General features: G+C 42.7%; 1 long non-coding RNA gene across 3 annotated transcripts in view; it reads right to left on the bottom strand.

The window, feature by feature from the left end:
- The window catches only part of LOC138756547 (uncharacterized), a 26,651-nt gene extending 23,686 nt beyond the window's left edge, over window positions 1-2,965 (bottom strand). For 2 of the 3 annotated variants that reach the window (XR_011353149.1, XR_011353147.1), the window contains exons 1-2: window positions 2,890-2,965; window positions 2,568-2,635 (exon numbers count right to left, since the gene is read on the bottom strand). This is a non-coding gene — a long non-coding RNA (uncharacterized lncRNA). Of the gene's footprint in view, window positions 1-2,567; window positions 2,636-2,804 lie in introns of all 3 variants that reach the window. The other variant, XR_011353148.1, reaches the window with a different exon arrangement.
- Between the last annotated feature and the right edge of the window lie 6,664 nt (window positions 2,966-9,629).

Below are 9,629 nucleotides of genomic sequence, written 5' to 3' on the forward strand. Positions count from 1 at the left end.
TTCATCTTGTGTTAACATGGATGTGGGGCTGTAGACCTGAAGCCCTCTCTGAATGGATGAATCTTGAAGAGAGAAGTAAAAAAAAAACCCGTGTCTTTTTATGGGACTCATACATGTGTAATTGGAGACAGAGCTGCTGTTCAAAATTCTGCAAGCATTCATAAATGATCAATTTAACATCCTTTATCTCCTGCTGAATGACAGACGTGCAACTGCTTGTTTAAAACCTGTTGTATTTTCAACAGTTGCACAGAGGTTTTAAATACAGTTTTAAATAATGTACGTTCACATGGCTGAAATGGCCCAGCTTATTATCCTCTATGATTTAGTCCAATCCACCTGGACTCTTGATGTTATGGGAAGCAGTCGATGGATGTAATTCTTTTCCTGTTGTTTGCTTCCATAATTTGTTCTTCAGAATGTTGCATTTGTCTTGTTGATATAATTGTGTTTCACCTCTCCTCCATGTAACATGCACATTAATTGACGGAATTGTATGAAATGCATGATTCCGTGCTGAGTAACATTTTAACCTAGGTTTATCAATTCCCATGCAGCGATTTATTCAACCCCTACCCTCAGTATCAGCCCCTTTCTTGTCAAACGTCGTACCTTCCTTTCCTGAAGTTAGTGGTTCCCCTTGCTTCCTTCCTTCTTGTATTGGGTACATTCGTATTGATTTCCTTAACCTCCCACCATGGTTGTGTCCTTCATTGCCTTTGCATGTCAGTTGCATTGATCCTGCCTCTCATCCCATCCCATCTCCTGTATTTTCATTAGCTTATGATAGTTGGAGGCTTCACAGCGTCAGCACCAATGGCCCAGGTTTGAATCCCCCGCTTTCTGTAAGGAATTTGTATGTTTTCCCTGTGTCAGTGTGGGCTTCCTCTGGGTGCTCCAGTTCCCCCCACCCCCCCCCCCCCACATCCTAAAGCAGGTTAATTTGTCACATGGCTGCATTTGATGAGTGGGGGCTGGAAGAGCCTGCTTCTATGCTGTGTACCTAAGTTTTTAAAAAATTTAAAGTGAAATGATTTGAAGGAATTATAAAGCAGATGCCTTATGGTTTGCTTTTGGTGGTGTTGCAATATTAATGTTCAATTCCCACGTGATTGACTGCTCAGTGCAATCTTGTGCAGCTGATTGTCCTTCCATTGATGGACCCAGATCATGACTGTCAGTGAGTTGTTCAACTGTGACATGGCAACAGCCAGATTCTGTATAGATTCAGTCTCACCACTCCCACCTCTCCGTAGGATAGTCAGACTGAACAAAATCCCAAATGACCTTAACCAGCCCGCAACTGACCCTCTGACTTGAGCTGTCCAGTCTGGGCTCAGTGCCTCAGTGCTTTTCAAGGAATACAGGCCATTGAGAAAAAGCTTCAAATGTGTGGCAGCATGTACCCACATTGTAATGATCTACCATCATATCATTAATTTAATTGTTGTTGGTCAAAGGAGCAAACTATTTCTCAACTGCATTTCCCTTCATTCTATTCTGTTTCACAGAACACTGATTGTGAAGTTGCCTAATGCAATTGAAGAGTTGGATGGATTCTTTCCACTGAATATTTCTTTTCCACTCGTTCAGAACTGCAATGTTATTTTACAGTACTGTGAAAATTACCACCAAATTGTAATATCTCTGCCTTTCACAACCAGCCTTCACAGTGGGAATCACAAGACCGTTCGGCCCATTGTAAGAATGCTGTCTAATATATTCCCTCAGTCCTTCAGGTCATGCTAATCTAGACACATAAATGTGATAATGCCAGCACTAATCTCTCAGATTTGTTTCCTACAAATTACAATAAAGGTGTCCTCAACTTCCCATTAATCTAAAATAAACAACAACCTTTGCATCTATTTCACTAATTATTGATGTGTTTGCTAAGAGAGGTACTGTCCTCACCATATCTGGGGGCTCTTGCAATGTTATCCATGCTGATTAAATAGAAAATAGAACAATGCAGCAGAGGAGTCTGTACTGAACATGATTAAACTAATAACTAAATGTAACCAAATTAAACTAAAACTCTTTTGATTGCACTTGATACACAATTCACGAAATATTCTGGTCTCCGTCCAGAAGCCTATAAAACCTATCTGCTTTCACCGCTACCAATGCCTATTCCAGGGATCTAATACTCTGACTTTAAAAAAAGCTTGGCCCTTGTATCTCTTTTTTTACTTCCCCCCCCCCACCCCAAACTCACTTTAAATACACGTCCTCTGGTTTACCCTGAGTTAAAAGATTCTATCTTTGGGTAAGACATGAAAGTCTGCAGGAACTGTGATTGAAGTAAAAACACAATGCGGGAGGAACAGCAGGTCAAACAGTGTTGGTTACATATCTTTCTCTTTGCTATATAAAACACACAGTTTGACCTCTGAGTTTCTCCACCACTGTTTTTACTGACTCTGTCGATGCCTCTCATAATTTCATAATCACACCATCAGCTGCTTTAGTTCCTTCAAATACTCCCAAGTACAGCCTTTCTCTCCTCTCAACTGACGACTTTCAGACATACCCTTAAATCTCTTTTGCACTGTTGCTTGAATTACCTTGGCTTTCTGTAATGTGGTGACCAAAATTGTTTGCTGCTCCCTTCTGGCCAAACTCGTCTTTTACGCTGTAAATCAAAAAATAAATAAATTGGTGCTGGAAATTGGAAATTAAAAAAAAAGCACAGAAAAAGCTGGAAACGTTTATCAGGTCAGGCAACATCTGCAGTTAGAAAATCAGAGCCAGCGTTTCAGCTCAAAGATCCCCATAGGAGCTGTTTTTTGTGCAAGGCTGACCTTGCTCTTAGGTTCTGTATCTTGGACAGCTGAAGCAAGTTTCCCCATGTGTCATCTAATCCTCTTTGTCCACCTGTCCTGTTACCTTCCGTGAGCTGAAGAAATTCACTTCTGAGTTCCTTTACTCTTCTCCGTGGTCTGCCTCACATAGCATCAGACTGCCAGTTATGGTGTAAAGTGCAGAGGGGATTTATGAGCCCGACATAGGATTGGACATCTTTAGCTTGTGAGGAGAAACTGGCCAACCATGGGTTGTTTTCTTTGGAACAGAGCTGACGTGAGAATTAATCTCTGTGTATAAAATTGTGAGAAGCCTAGACTGGGTGAACAGGAGCAACTGAACCCTCTCAACAAGCACGGCAGTAACCAGTGAGATAGATTTAAGATTTAAGTTGTGTAGATCAAAAGGAAGTTAGGATTGTTTTTTCAGGTTAAGGTTGTGAGGGTCTGGAACCTGCTGCTAATTTTGGGATCATCTGCAGACGCATTAATCATGGTCCTTTAAGTGGTTATAATTAATAAATTTTATGTCAAGCAGAGAGTCTACTGCTGCGAAACCCACTGCTGTCAAATCACTCAAACTTCTATCAATCATTAATTGATGGTTTTTTAAATCACTGAGTCAATTTTAGATCAAATGTCACTTTCCCTTGAATCCCATGGGCTTTTCTATTTCTATTTAATGTACCATGTGGGGCTTTGTCACACATCTTGGTAAAATCCAAGTGCACTTTAAATAGGTTATCTTCCTTCATCCTACTTTTGCTGCCTCCAAGATAATTAATTGTTAGCAAGGCACCCCTTCTTTGAATCAAGATGAGTCCATTTGGGTGTAAAGCTTTATCTAAATAATGATCATTGTTCTTCTTAACCCCCTGCTCTTCTCGCTGTACATCGACGACTGTGTGGCTCAGTACGACAATAACGTCATCTACAAATTTGCTGACAACACCATGGATAGTGGGTTGTATAAAAACTGGTCCAAGAGGGAGATTGGCTGAATGAATGGTGGTCTCACAACAACCTTGGACTCAAATGTCACCAAAAGCAAGGAGCTGATGTGGAGTTGAGGAGGGAAAAACCAGAGAGGTACAATCTAGTAGAGAGGGTGAGCAGATTTAAATTCCTGGGCGTCACTATCTTGGAGGACATGGTGCGCAACTGATGATTACAAATTCTGCCTGGGAAAAGAATTTCAGGTTGTATGTGATGTCGTGTATGTGCCCTGATAATAATTCTGAACTTGGGCTTCGAGTGAAGCAGGGAAGATGAGAATACTGAGCAACAAGATTTTAGATGACACAAAGGTTGAAAAGTTTTTTAAAAAATCTCATAGATTGTAGAAGGGATTGTTACAATGGGGAAAATAATAAATTGGAACAGGTTTGTGCATTTGGTCTTAAATTCACATTTGAAATACAGGGATTGAGAGAAGCTTTTTATATTAACTATGTGGTAAACGAGAGTTTCGGGAATTTTACTTCCATTATTCAAGAATCTGAAGATGCAGGAACGGGGCAAAAAAGTAACTAAATGAGGACATTTGTAGGTTAGGCAGCATCTTTGCAGGGCAATATTTATGATCAAGACCCTTCATCTGCACTGAAAGAGTCGAGGAGAGATGGCCAATAGGTTAGTAGTTAACAAACTGGTAGATGGATCTAGGTGAGGAGGGATTGATTGGCAGACAGTCAGATAATAAAAACACAAAATGATGGAGAAACTTCGCTGGTCAAACAGTCATTTATGTAGCAAAGGTAAAAATACAGAACTGATGTTTTGGGCTTCATCAAGATATGTGAGAATGTTGGCAGGTATCTGAACAAAAGGTTTGGGGGGAAGTGGGATGGCAAAGGCAGGAGATGATAGATGGAGAAGGGAGGGAGGGGACAGCAGTGATCAGGGGTTGGCTGGGTGAGTAGAGGGGAGAACTGGAAAGGGGAGGGGAAATAAAAGGTGAGCAAGTTAGCAGAAAGCAGAGAAGTCAATGTTAATGCCATCTGGCTGGAGGATCCCCAGATGGAAAATAAGGTGGTGTTCCTCCAATCTGCAGGTGGCCAGGGTGGGATGGTGCACAAGGCCCTGAAGATATATGGGAGTGTGACCCAGAATTGAAATGGTTGGCTATTGAGATGTTGCTGTTGTTGCGGACTGAGAGGAGTTGCTCAGCAAAGTGATCTCCCAATCTGTGACTGGTCTCTCCAAAGCAGAGGACGTCACAAAGGGAGGACTGGATGCAGTAAGTAAGTCCCATGGATATACAAGTGAAGTGTGGGCTCACTTGAAACTTGAAAGGCCTATTTATGGCCCTGGACGTGTTACTCCTCCTGCAGCCACAAGCGAAGGAGTTCGTGGTGGGGGGGGGGGGAGTAGGTTGGGAGGGACGAGTAAATGAGGAAATCACGGAGGGAAGCGTTCCTTATGGAAGGCCAAGAGGGAGTGAGAAGGAAAAATGTTTCTGGTGGTGGGATCCTGTTGTAAGTGCCAGAAATTCCGGAGCATAATGAGTTGGATGCGGAAGCTAGTGGGGTGGTAGCGGAGTATGAGGGGGACTCTATGTTTGTTGCATCTGGGAGCAGAGGGACCCAGGGCAGTTGAGCAGGAAATGGAGGAGATGAGGGTGAGGGCTGAGTTGATAGTGGTGGGAGGGAAGCCATGTTCGTGGAAGAAGGCAGACATTTCGGAAGATCTGGACTGGAAGATCTCAACTTGGGAACAGATGAGGGGGAAACAGAAAAATTTAGAGAAAGGCGATCGGTGATAGTAACAGGGTCTGTGAGGTGATGAGTGAAGGCAATATTATGGAAGCCGATGAATTAAATGAGATAAGGGAGTGATGATTGAACAATGGAAGGAACAGAGGGAAGAGATAGTGACATTTTACTGTGGGGTGAAAGTTCAGGCAATGAGCTTGTCTTGTGCCTTGCACCTCAGTATGAGGGACATAGTGTCTCAATGCTCAAAAGTTTATGGGCCTCCTTCCCTGAGCAAGGAGTTTTTGCTTTCTTCCATACTTCTCTTACCCACTACATAAAAAATCACAAAAATTATTTATGTTCCATGAGGTGAAAAGAAGCTTTTACTTCAATCTGCAGTGGCCCCCAAGGGAGACATAGGGCCCCCGTTGAGGTTAGATTATGTGCTCAAGTCTAGATGCTTGTTAGTGCAAACAACTGTTTGGTTTTGTCCTCTTGTTCCCTTAGATACATGGTGTCTTATCTCATATCTTAAATGCATGACAAGGAATTAATTATTTTGAAGGTCAGGAATATTATTATACCAGTGAATGCAGCGTCCAATCTCTGCATAGCAACAGCATCTTACAAACAGACGAGTTTAATAGGCAGCTAATCTGTTTCTGGTAATGTTGTTGACTGAGGAATAGTTGGCAGGACACCAGGAGAACTCATTGTTTGCTTTTAGATGGTGCCAAGGCACGTTTGTTGCCACTGCAAACACAGGAGAAGGCAAGTGTTGTATTCTGAGATGGGATTCTGCACATATGCTAGTTAATAAGCTAATTGTATGCAACCCAAGCCCATAATGCACTAGTTTTGACCTACAGAGATCATGGTGTCAGATGCCTTAAACTATACACTCGATAGCAGTTGACTCTGCTCCTAGTTGATAAAACCCAATAAAAACAAGCTCTTGGCAGTAAAAGAAAGGTATGTCAAACATCTCCATTCTTCAGTGCAGCTGTTACTGAACGTTCAGTTCTCAGCCTTTTAGCTGCACCTCAGATGACAGCAACTGGTCTGAGTCAAAGCATACCATGGCTGCAGGAGAACCAGACTCCCAACTCTTATGAGACAGCTGAGTTTGTTCCTTACTAGCTTGTTGAATGATAATGAGGCACTTCAGCTTGGGGAAGGGGAGATGTAAAGGAATTGGCCCTCTCCTGGAACAGCAACTCCCATTGAAATGATGAGATCTCTAAATGGGATTACAATTTCTCTCCGGATTGGTGCAGTGCTGACTCATCAGTTCAGGAACATCAACCACAGACTACCCGAGCTATTTATTCACTTCAGGGACAATGGCCTTGAATCTAGTCCAAGTTGGCTTTTTTTCTCAGCAGCTGACTGTTCTGTACTGCAATGTTTAATGTTACTTTTACATGGTTCTGCAACATTTTGCCACAGAGAAAAACAGCAGGGCAAGCAATTTTATACCCTAAAATTATTGTTTTTAAGTGGTTTATCTTCACTCTATGGGCAAGAGATGAACAATCTCTCCACTGTGTTGTCATACTGGTCTTTTAACATCCTGCCCTGGATTTGCTGTGATTTCCTTCCTTGCCACACCACAGCACCATTCCCTCCTAAACCAAACCCCTTCTTGGCTGTTACCATGGCTAAACTGGACTTTTGGCAGTTTTGCTGTCTGTCCTGACCCTAACCTGAGTTTCAGACCCTGCATCCTCTCCATTGCAAAGGCCTCCATAAAACAACACATCTGCCTCAACCCATCTGTTGCTGCTTTATGGTCCTTTCTCAGCTGTTCAGTGCTTTCCTGACTTCTTTTCCCATCCTCACTAAACCTCGGCTTATCCAACATTCTGTTTCCTGAATACATTCCGAGCCTCAATGGTTATGTTATCGTTGTGTTCACTGAGTTGCACTTGGCTGCCAGCCCAGTGATAATTTAAAGTTTTCTTCCTTGTACAAAAATTCTATGTGCTTGGCTCTCCCTATCCCTAAGATTCTCCATCCCTCCAACCTTCCAAGAATCGATGCTGTTAGCATAGCAGTTATCGCAATGCTATTGCAGCGGCAGCGACCCAGGTTCAAATCTGGTGCTGTCTGTCGGGAAATTTGTATGTACTCCCCTTATCTCCATGGGTTTCCTCCGGGGTACTCCGGTTTCCTGCCACCCTCCAAAAATAATGTAGAGGGTTTGTAGGTTCACTTGGGCGGCATGGGCCCTTGGGCCAGAAGGGCCTGTTACTGTGCTGTATCTCTTTAAAATAAAATTTTAAACACCCTGCAGTGCTCTTAATCCTCTCTTTCATATGCCGCTTCCCTTTCCCTACATCCTTTCCATATCCATTATTTTTGTCAGTTTTTGACCTTTAACTTAGTAAGTAGTTTCCTGATCAAGCTCCTATGAAGTGCGTTGGAATATAGAAACCAGGAGGAGGGCATTCAACCCTTTGAGTCTGCTCTGCCATTCATTACTCTCACGGTTGATGTTTTTCACAAGACCTTACTCTCACGTTCTCCCCATACCCCTTAAAAATGTATCTATCACCTTCTTCGAAATATTCATTGGGGATTTTACAAAGTTAATAGCACTATATACAGTAAATGAATTTCATTGTTGTGAACATCTGGACCCTATTACCAACGGAGATATTAATCTTGCCACCACATAATTAATCATCTTCTCACAGTGGCCTTCAGACCTTATAGGAACTGTAACCTTGTCTTTTTTTGAAAGGGGGTCTAAATTGAACACTCTTCAGTTAATTTAGCTCCGTTTCATTTATCATTTGGCAAGTGGTAGTCTATGTTGTATACCATGATGTGAAGCTAATTGCTAGAGTCACCAAGAGAGTTGGTTCTCCTTTTATCTCACTGACCTGAGAGATCCAAATGACATTTCTTGCATGTGTGGTCCACAGTGATGGGCTTCGCATCTGGCCTTTCTGGTGTGAATGGTCACAGGGGGAGGTCACTGCAGAACAATCAGGAGTCTGTATCTGCTTCCTGGGCCTGAGTTTGGTTGGAGGCAGTTGGTCTGCCCACTATAGCAGCTCTGCTGCATTTGTTAACTCTAGGTTCTGGGAATTGTCCAGAGAGCTTTCTAAACTTTTAATTTTGACCCAAAAAAAAAACCCTTTTATGGGAAATGCTTGAACTAAAGTACTGTGGTCTGTTACAGTCTGACTGGAAGTTTATAGTCTGCCCAGTTTTGATGAACATTTCCTGCCCTGACAGCTCCAGCGTATCCTTTGAGAACTGGCCAAGAAACCTTGGTATTTCCTTGGTTACCTTTTCCAACCAAAACAGTCAAATAAGAAGTGAAAGTGATCTCAAGGTTCCATGACCACAAGCTGCCAGGACGCTTGAGTAATGTCTGAATATCACCAAGGCCATATACTGCCCCCTTCTTGATGACATTTGTTTGGCTGAAGTGCATGTTGCAATTTAGCAGGCATTCGTGTTTAATTCTCTTTGTGGGCTGGACTTGTATGCACTGATCCACAGAAGGAGAATCTCCTGCTGAGTACCTTGAGGAAAAAGACAATGTTTTAACTTTGTGCAAATGCTCATGGATGTATTTTTCTAAAATGCACGAGGTATTGTCTCTCCTGTCCCTGTCCCTGCTGCCAACCTGCTGCCCTATTCCCTGAGACCTTTGCTCACCTTCCTTGAGGCTCTAATTTATGGGCAAGTTTATGGGCTAATTTATCCAAGTTAAATTTAAAATTTTAATTTAAAATTTAGACATGCATACAGTGCAATAACAGACCTTTTTGGCCCACAAGTTCATGCCGCCCAATTTACCCCCATTAATCTCCACCCCTCCCCCCCCCCTCCCCCCAGAGAAAATCCAAGCAGACACAGGGAGAACATACAAACTCCTTACACACAGTGCGGGATTCAAACCCAGTCTGGTCCCAATAGCTGGCACTGTAAAGGCATTGCACTAACCACTACACCAACCATTCTGCCCATGGTTTCTGATGGTTCATTTGCCCTCCTGAAAAGGACTGTTAAATTCACAGGAGTCACTTGGTTCCTGGCCATTAAGGAGACCATCTTTAATTCCCTTTGGATGGCTCACACTTTGTAAGGTTTCTGATTCCCAAGCCATCGG

Source organism: Narcine bancroftii, chromosome 3 (assembly GCF_036971445.1).
Source record: "Narcine bancroftii isolate sNarBan1 chromosome 3, sNarBan1.hap1, whole genome shotgun sequence".
NCBI lineage: Eukaryota > Metazoa > Chordata > Chondrichthyes > Torpediniformes > Narcinidae > Narcine > Narcine bancroftii.